The sequence below is a fragment of the Pinus tabuliformis genome, chromosome J (genome assembly GCF_031772625.1).
Source record: "Pinus tabuliformis cultivar Carrire ecotype Pingquan chromosome J, CPIR1, whole genome shotgun sequence".
In the NCBI taxonomy this organism is placed as follows: Eukaryota; Viridiplantae; Streptophyta; class Pinopsida; order Pinales; family Pinaceae; genus Pinus; species Pinus tabuliformis.
This window is the reverse complement of record NC_142295.1, coordinates 659,805,939-659,818,787: the sequence shown is the minus strand read 5'-3', so window position 1 is coordinate 659,818,787 and position 12,849 is coordinate 659,805,939.

Genomic DNA, 12,849 nt, shown 5'->3' with positions numbered 1-12,849 from the left:
GAACCTCAAAAATTGCAAACTTGATGACGGTGCCCATTCTGCAGTAGTTGAATACTTCTTGCCCCATATTAGTGTTTTCATCAATTTTTTTGATACGAAATTGATGTTGGAAGCTAATGTCATTAAGTTGTTCAATGCATTTCCCCTCACCATATGATCCCAGAATAAACCTTCACATGTCAACAATTTCTTCCAACACATTAAAAGTAGCCTCTGGCATGTATGATTTCTTAATACATTCAATTAATGATGGCAAGCTCCCAACTTCCTTCCTCCTCAATGTGACTGAAAAACGACTGAACATCTGATCAATATGGTCATGAGTGTGCCCAACAAGAAGGAAACCAACCTTTATCCTTTGAAAAATTCTCAATTCAACAAGCATGTTTAGATATCCAAAAGAAACCTGATTTTTGTTTTCACGACAAGTGTTGTCCAATTGTAGATACAAAACTTCAGGAAGATTACCAGACCAATGAGAACGCACATCATGAATTATGGTTATGGTCAGATTTGCATCATTATGAATATTTGGAGATGTGAAGTACACCCTTGGCAACATTTTCCCATTGAAGACCATACAACCGACCAAGTGATACTAAATAAAACTTTCCTCCTGTAAATTTTTGGGTGTGTGAAAAAAATGTGGTAAAAGTGTTTTCTTCTGGTCCATACCATCAATTATCAAACCCAAATATTTATTCGGGTAATCATAACGCTTCTTTCGATGCTTGTACAACTTTTTCCTTTCATTTGTTTGTTGTTCGCGATACTCCTGAAGTTCTTTGACAATTGAATATACACAGCATAAAAGAAAGCCATTAAAAAATATGTTTTCATAGTTGATGACTATACAATTTTAAAATTTTAAGTTATGAATGCTTACCTCTTTCTGACCCTTCACATTTGTCCCTTTTTTATTTAAGAAAATCACATGTACTGCAAATCCCCATCCTTGTCTTCTTAGGAATATGTACATTCTTGAATTCTTTCTTCCATACCTTCACAAAATATTGATATGTAATAAACCGACCATGTCCCTCAACACCTTCTACATATTCTTTGTATAAGTTGTAGATTTATCATCCTAAAAAATTATCCGGAATATGTATTGTCTCTCTATTTGGCATGCACTGTCCATGCTTTGAAAAGAAATCTTTCATCCATGACATTGCAGTATTTGATAACAGCCCAAACTATCTTTTATGACGTACTTCTGAATAAAATGTGGGATCCCTTTCCAAATTTTCTTGAATTCTCGAGAGACGAAAATTCCCAATCGAATGAAACATTTTGAAAGCTTTTCTACAGATAAATAAAGTCATAATATGATAATCATAACCTGACAATGTAGATTGCATGCACCCAACTAAATATGAATTTTGCATGCTTTTATTCATTGACAAATATCTCTTCCTGCTCTCTAATGCAAATTTGAAATCCATATGTTTCAAGCAATATTTTTGGCAACATTCACTTGAAATGAGAACATTGATAGAACTTCTTCTTGTCAGTTATTCTGCTCTACCCCTTGTATAACTAGAACATCTTGGATTGACACGAAAAGGTCTACTCCTACTCCTCGATACAATATTTCTTGGAAACATCTCCATCATTGGATCATCATTTGTATAAGGATTTTCATCATCACTAAGAGGAATGTTATCCACACTATGATCAGTTGTGCTTTTCAAATATTGACTTGGAGGATATTCTTCATCTTCTCCTTCTTCAGTGCTACTGTCATAGTCCTTAGAATTCAGACTGAATGGAAAATTTGACTCAATGTTTATTGGATATTCTTCCTCATGTGCATTGTCAGTGCTTCTCTCATAGTCCATAGAATTAGGACTATGTCGAAAATGTGTTTGTTTACTTACTAAAAATGCTACATCCTGTCCTTTGTCACTGCTACTGTTATACTCATTAGAATTAGGACTAAGTGCATCATCCCGTCCTTCATCACTGCTGCTTTCATAGTCCTTAGAATTAGGACTCAGAGGAAACTGTGACACTCCATTCTTTTGAAATTCATCATCATGCTCTTCATCACTGTTGCTCTCATAGTCCTTAGAATTAGGACTAAGTGGACACCGTGACACTCCATTATTTTGAAATTCATCATCCCGCTCTTCAGCATTGTTGCTCTCATAGTCCTTAGAATTAGGACTAACTGGACACCGTGACACTCCAAACTTTTGAAATTCATCATCATGCTCTTCATCACTGCTGCTCTCATAGTCCTTAGAATTAGGACTAAGTTGACACTTTGACACTCCATTATTTTTAAATTTGTTATCACACTTTTCATCATTGCTACTCTCATAGTTCTTAGAATTAGGACTAAGTGGACACCGTGACACTCCATTCTTTTGAAATTCGTCATCATGCTCTTTAACACTACTACTCTCATAGTCCTTAGAATTAGAACTAAGTGGACACCGTGACACTCCATTCTTTTGAACTTCACCATCGTTCTCTTCATCACTATTACTCTCATAGTCCTTAGAATTAGGACTAAGTGGACACCGTGACACTGCATTCTTTTGAAATTTGTCATCAAGCTCATCATCACTGCTACTTTCATAGTCCTTAGAATTAGGACTAAGTGGAATCTGTGACTCTTTATTTATTTGAAATTCTCCATCCCCTCTTTCATCAGTGCTGCTATCATAGTCCTTAAGATCAGGACTAAGTGGGAGAATTCACTTTCTATTCATAGTGGAAGAATTCCCGCTATATTCATCAATATAAATAGAGTTGCTACACCATGAAGATGTTGATGCTGTATAAATCAAAACTTCACTATTAGGACAATCCATCCCTTTCAAATAGAAGATGTTGAATGATACAAATGGAGAGTCTTCTAAAGATATTATATAGCTTAGAGAATGAAATTTTCCCTCCAAAAAGTTTGTTAGATTTATTTCCCTTCATTATTTTATTCTATAATTTATTGAAAAATGTAAACTACATTTTTTTTATGAAATAATTCATTAAAGTTAAAATTGTAAAATACAACTTTTACCTAAATTATTTTAATAGTTAAAGTATATAATATTTACTAAACAATTGAATGTTTTTAAAAAATTTTATAATACATTCTAAAACAAATTAATCCCACATTCACCCCACTGTAAAACAATTCCATAATATTCGCTTTATCATATTTTCTTTCGCTGCCATAAGAAAATTAACATGTAATTTTTTTTTTTTTTAAATTAATCTCACATTAACTGTATGGTAAAACATCTCCATAATTTCACCTATATACTAAATTCCATTATCACTATTACTCACATCACATCAAATTTTTCTGAGGTTCGTTGAAAGACTTGGAGGGAATTTGTGGAGCAGCTACATTGCTATCAACAACATATTCAACGAAGAATTCTCGCAATTGAAAAGTTAGTTATATTTTTTTCCTTGAAAATTTTCATATTAAATTAGTTTATTTAAATATATATATATATATATATATATATATATATATATATAATACTTTGATTCCACAGGTGCTCTTTGAAGTTGGGTAAACGAGGAAGCGGGTGGCAAAGATCTATCAGAAGGGAGAGGAATCAAGCAAGGAACCAAGCGCAAGGCAGAGGTTGGTCTCCTTTATTCCCCTCTTATCTACTTCTCATAAAGGAAAACGAAAGTGGTTTTAGTTTGTTTGTTTCTAAGGTAGCTACCAGCCTTAGTGGGACTAGCAGCTCTGCATAGACACTAGATTTCCCGATAACAAAATGGAGACTCCACTGGAGAGTGAATAGATTGTTTGTTTGTCTACATTTGTTTGCTTTATAAACTTACAGATGGAGCTTGAAGACAAGCTAACTAGCCTTCGAACTGCATTTGCTGTGCAAGTGCAAAGTAGATCAACGCTGCTTCATTCTATCTCCGGGTTTTCTTTATGAACTGAACAATTGATTTACAAACTCTCTAATTGCCCTTGTGGTGGCTCTAGTAACCTCCTTAGACCTACCCTTGTGATTGATTTACTGATTACCACTTGCTCGGCCTAAATCCCTGAACTGAGCTGCAAACTGTGACCCAGAACCCAGTTGAAGTCTCGTCCCAGTACCATTGCACTGTCTCTTCTTTGGATTCTGGATGCATCACACTTCCCGAGTGTAGTAGGTGCGCTGCATCTCACTTCCCTGTGTTACAGGTGCACTGATCAGACAAGGCCTCTTCTTCTCTTACATTTTGGTTTCTGTGTTCACTCTTTTCAGCTCTATTCAGGATTTTTGCTGTCTGTAGTCAGTATACCTCTGTTGAAACCCCCTTCCTTGCCATTATTCCACCTCCATTGTGCAATGAACTGTAAATGTTTTTATGTATTGTGATCCATTTTCAGTTCTCTTTACAAAGAAGTAGCCTAATTGCACTATCATTTCTTGATTTGAAAGTGTCGCAAGTGTCGTTTTTAGTCATAGAAGAGAATCCGATTGTTCTTGATAGTCGATTACACTGTTACTCTTGTATTTGATTTGAATTAGTAGTTTTTCAAGTGTCGAAAGCAAGTTTTTAATTTCAAATCGCAAAGTGTCGTCATTGCCTTCATTTTGTCTTGAAAAGAAACTTGTTAGTAATGTCGCTTTGAAAAATAATTCAGATTTGCGCCTAGCTTTTTTTTTATCATTCACACATTAAGAAGGCTGAAAAAAAATACATGCATGTGCACTTGCATTTAGACTGTTTGTTGGTTTGATTTAGGACAATGCATATAGTGTGTGCTCTCTGCTCTATGTTGAAAGAATATCATCTCTCATTCCTTAGTAGCTAGGATTTTCATTGCAAAAAGAAGATTAAACGATTGTTTATCATCTTAGATTGCATTTTAGGAATTGTACATCTACATCATGCAATGAACTTGAAAGGCAAATTTCTTAAGAAAGATCAATTGTAAAATAAATTTAATGAATCTAAAAACGCTCTGGAACCTAACGCACAACATTTAGAAGTCTAGGCTAGAGACGTATTCCGGCGTCATAAAGCCCGGTAATTGTTGTTTTCATTGATGGTTGAGTGATTCCTCCACTTTGAGATGATAAGTGCCAGTACGGACTTGTGCTCCCACATACCATCGATTATATATTGGGAGACCACAATAGGCTTTATCCTTTATCCATAGGAAGCCGTGTCTGCCGCCCTATCAATCGCTATGCAATGAACACAACATTCGGGAAGATTGACTGTCGTACTGTAAAAAGTATTCTGCAGTTTTGCGATTGGTTTGGTAATCTATCTAGATTTCCAGAGTAGTCCCTTTTGTTCCTTTTCAGACTCCTTAAAGGAAACGGTTCATCTGAGCACTTGTCACTTCAGGCTCATTAAAAATCGAAGGCGACTAGAGTCATCTTTTGTTTTTTCTCGACTCTTAAAAATTGAAAAAGCAAGTTGTGTCAAAGCGTCTAAAATTTATTTTAATCAGAATAAATATCACCTTTCCTACGTTGGTCTTAGGTTGATAAAAATGGAGTCCACCAACCAAGGAGTTCCCCTTGGGGGAAATCCTAGTCCTTTCTCCTCTTGGGGAGATGTTGGTGCGCCCCATATGGCCACATTGTCGCTTCTCAGATTGACAATCGGCTTTCCCGTATGGCTCTTCTCAACCTCTGTCGTTCAGAACACCATGATTCCTGAACAATCAAGTCAGTAACTAAACGATACCAGAGTTACCCCCCAACCTTCTACTTCGTCCAATTCTTCCTCTCCTCCTTCCTCTTCGCTTGATGAAGCTAGTAAAGCCAAAAATCAAGTAACCGAGAAGAAGAAGGAGAAGAAGAAGAAGGAGCCAAAGGTGAAAAGGGGCAACCAAGCATTGTTTAGCGAAAATCCACACACTGCACAGTCCAGGCCTAAATCGACATGTGTCATTTTCAAAGGAGACCACTATCATCGAGATTGTCCTTGCATCCCTCGGATCTTAAGGGACTGGTATCCTTGTTTGCATAATCCGGTGTCATCAACCTCTGATGATCATGTTGAAAATACACCATCGACTAGTGAAAGTGAAGCTCCTAGACAAAAAGGAAAATGTAAATTTCCTTGTAAATTGTGTGAAGGCGATCACGCCGTACCGTTGTCCCTTCCTAGACAAGGCTAAAAGAGTTTTGGACGAGCATCCGGTTTCACCATTACGACTCCCTCCTGGATATAAGAAACTCTTGCCGAGTCTATCAGTAGTTGAAAATCCGGCTGACACGCCATTATGGTCGGCTGAAACATCTATCATTGAAGATAAACCATCTGAATCCATACCAGACGAAATTCAAAAGGTCGAGACAGCAGTTGAACCATCCTTGCCTTCAGAGGATCCATCTTCAGATGATACAGTCACCGAAGAGAACAAGAACGACACCGTTCAAATTCTCTTCGTAAGCACAAACTCTGATGAACATGGGGGCAGTCTACCCGTTCCTTTACCACAGGAAGGAAGTTCGTCAGAGTCATATCCGGCCATCTATTCAGTCCACCTCCAAGCAACCTGGTTGTTTCCTTCGATTGGAATCTACTAGGCAAACCCCATTTACTGGCTAGTGTACCATTTCGAATCATTGCTCAAATATATAGAATGGTCATGGTCGGTACCATCATAGATGAAGGGGTTTCTGTGAGTATCCTTTCCTCAACTACTTGGAAAGCGCTTGGTTCGCCATCGCTTTTGCCTGAGATGAGAAATCTAATAGGCTTTGACAAAGGAACCAGTCGACCATTAGGGATCCTTCCCAATGTGCCGATAACATTGGAAAGGAAAACCATTCACATGAACGTAATGGTAGTCCAAGGACCCCTGGATTATAATCTACTCCTTGGACGCGACTATATTTATTGCATGGGAGCCATTGTCTCCTCACTCTTTAGAGTAATGTGTTTTCCGCATGAAGGAAGAATGGTCAGGCTCATAGACCAGCTTTCATTCCCCGGTTCACACATAGCAAATAGTCATATACCAACCCTGAATGGTCTTTTCACGCAAGGAATGTCTCATCAATCCCCGGTCCGTCCTCCTGATGAGCGCGAGTGATTCAGAGGATATGACTGAAACCCAGGGGGCATGCACCCTGGCCTGTTTCGACAGGAAAACCTTGGGTATAGGGTAGGTTTGCACGGAGGATATATGACTGGCTGATACACCCGTCCATTTAGGAAAATGGGGTTAGACCGGAATAACATACCTCTGTTATAAGGTAGGCCTTTCCTGATAAAACAAATGTTTTATCTGCAAATTGAGGGGTAACTTGGGAACTCTACTTCACTATGCCTGGGGGCAAGCGAAGAGTGACCATTTATTTTTTTAAATTTGTAGGTCCTCTAACCCTTTAAACTCGTAGGATTGGTCGTTTCCTAACTTGCATAAAGAAAGGATGTGGGGAAAAGCTTTGAAAGATGTCGTTTTTATATGAGACATCCTTATTATATGACTGGATTGAGCAGTTTTAACGCGGAATTCAAGCTCGTTAAAAAATAAACATAAGCAATGAGCAAATGTTCCCCCAGAGTTTAAGCTCATTAAAAAATGAACCATTTTTTGGTAAATAACCTTCGTGAATGTATTATCATCAGCCTTTGAAGCCTTGGTCGTGTTCTCATCATCACCTCCACTCTATATTGGCTGATCATTCACCTCCATTTGATTGTTTACCCCTTTTGAAGAATAGCTGCGAAGAGTGATACTGTTAGCCATCCTTGTGACACTTCCGTGATTGGAAAATTCCAAACCTTACCTGGAATGAGCTGCTACCCAAAATTATCACTCGTTCCTCAAAAAACGAGTCTCCTTTAAGCTCTTTTCAACTGACTCGTAAAATATGAAGAGATTTCCAAGTAATTGGCCTCTCCAGCTCGTTAAAGGGACCGGAAGTGCTATCCCTCCTTTAGATTTTAATCTTTTTGGACTTGAGGGATCATTACACAAAAAGATCAAGTGCTTGTTTTTTTCGGCTCGTTAAAAGTACCAAAAATTCATCCCTTTTGTATTGTTTTATACTTTTTCGGACTCAAGGGATTATATGACGAAAAAGGATTATTGGAGTTTTCATTACGTCCCTTTTTCAGACTCTCTGAAATTGAAGAGGACCGAGTTATCCTTGTCGTTAAACTCGTTAAAACCGAATAGCGACAAACTTATCCATACAGACAAGAATGAGTTTCACTATCGCTAGGCTCGTTAAAACATAGCGATGGGTTTGCCCAAAGGGAAAATTATAGAACAAGCATATGTTATCCTCCTCAAGATTGAAAAAAATAAAGAGGTACTGGTGAGCAATGACTGGGGAAAAATTGGGAAGAAAACTTGAAGAAACTTTATTGGTAGCAAGTCGTTCTTAAACATGACACTTTCACTCTGTATCCGAGTCGGGTTGGGTTGTTTTGTTCACTGGTCATATCACCATGGGTCCATCACACCATCCACATTTGGGGTTAATGCTGCCAATCCATCATGTCAGTGTTGCTGATATGTTCAAGAGAAGTCACTCAGAGAATTCACCTGTGTCTCACCCACTGCAATACATTTACGCTCCATTCGTTCATGACCGCCACCTTGAACCTTATATCACTAGATCGTTTTCACCTCCATTAAAATCATTTGCTCCGTTCCGTGTCATTGATGTGGGATTCACTAAGGCCCTCTTATGACGAATAAATTCTTGTCGAAATCAGCTCATTATCCAAGAAGTCGATCTAGGAACAACCCTTTAAGTACTTTGAAGCTTGCATGCCTCAATGGCAAGTTTCTCACTTCCGGCAACAGGTTTACATCAATGGCCTTCGACCGAAATATTTTATGTGGTGTTCAACGCCAAGTCCCTTATTCACACCATGTGAATTTTACAGTAGTACCTTGAGGGTCATCATCATTATCGGTGATTCCTCTCGCGCCTGTTAACAACTTACATCATTGGCTGGTAATCAGGCAATGTCTTTCCATGTTCGACTCCAGAACATATCTCGCATGGATTGACTTGTACTTTGAGTGACGATCGAACGAGATTGAAGACCCCAGATCTAGTTTCATCCATCCGGGTTGCGATATATATTCAGGAAAATAAAGACATCAAATGTACATCATTACTGCACAGATAATCATCCAACCTAAGGGATGATGGCTCTACCAGAATCATTAGTCTACACTCAGACGATTATCTGTATTATGTACATGAAAATGAATTTATAAAGTTGAGCATGGGAATGCCCGCCTCAACTAGATCATGAAAATATTATGAAGATAATGTATTGTATTGTATCTTATTACAGGTCACCTTCCAGCTCGAAAAAACTTCAGATCCTCATGATAAAGCATTTCACTTGACATCAAAATAGATTAACGACCTCATGCTTTAGGGGGAAACTGTTATAGACATTTTTGGGCACTACAACTCCAATCATAAATGTCCATAAAACAAAGGCTCTTAAGTCCCTAAAAGTTTTGTTCCAACCTCTAAAAGAACAAGGTCAACTGATTACATCTTCTCCCAGAAGTTCTCCATGAAAAACTGCTCAGAACTGGTCAAAACTGGACCATCTCACTTTCTCCATGGTCAAAGTGCACTGCATCTCACCTAAATACACACGGGAGGCACGATGCATACTGAAAATCCCTTCTATGGGGTGTGATGGGAGAGAGTGGACAAATGACAGGGTCAATCTGCAAGGTGGAGGATCATGGAATCTTCCAAAAACTTCTCCTGTGACACTTGCCTCTCTGCATTCGCCCAGGGATGAGTAAGAGATCATCAATCTCCAAGTGGAATCAAGAACTATCAGAGAGAAGACACTAATCAAATCTCAAAAGCTGACTCACCCCCTTGCAAACATCTATATATGGATCCCTCATCCCAGAGATCCAGAGGCTGGAATTTTGTATCTTGTAAGGAAGTGCTGCTGGTTTCTTGGTGCAACATCATAGTGTTGGGTGATCTAAGCTTTTCATGAGGTGAAGAAGGGCTTTCTTGCTGAGAGGATGATGCTGGGTCAGAACAATTGGTTGTAATCCTCTTTGCTATTCTTTATTATTAATAAAGCTATTCAAGTTTTCCTCCACATTCTTATATAATTGATGATATATGCATTTGTGTGGTCAATATATATCTGGTCCTATATTGTTTATGATAATAGATCTATTTTCTTGGATAGTGTTATGCTACTTTGATTCTACAGGTGCTCTTTGAAGCTGGGTAGATGAGGAAGCGAGTGGCAAAGATCTATCAGAAGGGAGAGGAATCAAGCAAGGAACCAAGCGCAAGACAGAGGTTGGTCTCCTTTATTCCCCTCTTATCTACTTCTCATAAAGGAAAACGAAAGTGGTTTTAGTTTGTTTGTTTCTAAGGTAGCTACCATCCTCAGTGGGACTAGCAGCTCTGCATAGACACTAGATTTCCCGATAACAGCAGGGTGGGGCTGCCGCAACCCCACCCTGTGCCACCCATATGGTCCACCGGCCCGCCCGTGCCATCCTGCGGACGGGTGGGCTAGCGTGGTGGTGCTGGGGGGCTTCTACCGTTTCTCCCCACATTGATCTCCTTCTTCGTCTTCAATCTACCCGTTAAGGGGGACGTTGAGGGGTAGATTGAAGATGGAAAAGGAGATCAATGTGGGGAGAAATAGTAGAAGTTGTTGTCGCAGCCCCCTTGTGCCACCCTACCCGGTAGGCCACTAGGGTGGCGCAGGGGGAAGGCTATGACAGCCCCCTCTACCACCCTAGTGGCCACCTCGCAGACAGGCGGGCCGCCGGGGTGGCACGGGGGGAGGCTGTGGCAACAACTTCTACCATTTCTTGCCCCATTGATCTCCTTCTCCATCTTCAATCTACCCCTCAGCCTCCCCCTTGAGGGGTAGATTGAATATGGAGAAGGAGATCAATGTGGGGAGAAATAGTAGAATTTGTTGCCACAGCCTCCCCCTGCACCACCCCAACGGCCTGCCTGCCCATGGGGTGGCAGACGATTTTCTTAGTATTAATATTTTTTTAATTTCAATGATCTGATTATACAAATTAAAAATTTATGATATATTTTCGTTGTTAATTTAATTTAATATGTTTTCTTTATTTACTGATTTATGTGTTTCTATTTTGTAGGAAAATGGCATCAAAGAAGATTTCTTTGAATCTTTCTAGACCAAAGACTCTTAAAGGTGCATCTTCAGAAACCATTGGTGAACGAACTCCACCTGAGCTCAGGGCTACAAATCTTTCAATTGCCTCAAATGATAAGAAGATGATTTCATGCTGGAAAAATTCAAAAGAAGTGAAATTTCCATCAAGAATCTGGTATGTGAAAGAAAGAGAAAGCCAAAATGTGAATATATATCTATATATTGATATATCGAAAGATAATGGAATTTATGAGGTGATGGGAAGAGTCATAGATATGTTTTTAGTACCAGACACTGAAGTTGTTTATATACTTACATAACCTCCCAAGTCACATGAAAGGATTAAATACTGGCTATCATATTCATTGTATGACACAAATGAGGTATCTACAAAGTTGTGTAAATAAATCGTAAATGAGATGAAACAAAACATCGTAAGTATTGTTATGTATATTTGTATTTTACTTTCTTGTAAGTGTCTCACTATATTTTTTTAACTTTGTTTTTATTGACATATGATATTTTGTTTGGCATAATTTTGTTGAAAGTTGTTCAATTAGGTTGGGAGGAATTCATTTCATAGAGCATGATATTATGAAAGTTGTCAGCAGTTTCCACTCATTGTCAGAAGAAGATATGGAAAACAAAAAAAATGTAGTAATTGATGATGCTACAAAACTACATCCAAGGGATGAGAAAAAAAGGCCTCTAGTGGATAAACTAGAAAGAGTAGACAAGTTACTTTTGAGGATGATGAAGTTGAAACTGATAGTGAAGCATATTTTGCCGTTACTGAAGATGACATTGGAACTGAGAAGAGTCGTAAAAGACCCAAAGTAACAATGCCCAAGAATAAATCTGTTATAGTTAATGATGAGAATGTTATGAAAAAGAAAAGTAAAGTTGAAGATTTTGAAGTAGTCATTACCAACAGTCAAGAACCTAGTGAAACTTCAAAAGAAAGCAGAGAAATCATTACACCATGAGCTAATTTAGAGGATGGAATTATCAAAACAAAACAAAATTCCATTCGACAAAATTTGACGAAGAGAAACTTAATTGATGGTGGTCGTACATTTTAGCTTAATGTTAGACAAACCTATACGGAAAATGAAGGACAATGTCAATATCAAGTCAGAAAGCCACATCATCTGCATGTTCACAACTTGAAGACATTGATGAGGTACAATCCATATGCTCATGTGGTTATTTATGTGATTCTTGTTGATCCAGTTCAAGTTCCCAACAAAGAAGCATTTGATAAGTCAAAATATTTTGAATAAAATTATTATGTGCCTGGGGGGATCCATTTTATAGAAGCTCAAATACAATTGATGGAGAAATATCCTAATATCCCATGTTTTGAAACAATGAAAAGTATCATTTATGCTGGTTTATCAGATACAAAAGCAAATTTAGTGGCATGGGATCATAATTTAGATAATGAATATAGGATGTCTATGACTTTCATCCAAAGGGTTAGATTTATTCATAGTGAATTTCAAGAAAAATGTGGTGGGGATAGGATAAATTTTACTGTAGATTTCTGAAAGGAATGTTGTATGGAAATAGGCTATCAAATTGAAGAGAAAACCAATTCAAAAGGTGGAAAAGGCAACAAAATTAGTGATTTATTCAGAGTTGTCGATAAAATTTTCCAGTTGGCATTTAGAATTGGAGATGTATGGGAGTTGATTGATGAGATTTTTAGCATGTGAGAAAACATTGGCATTAAAAACCAGAAGG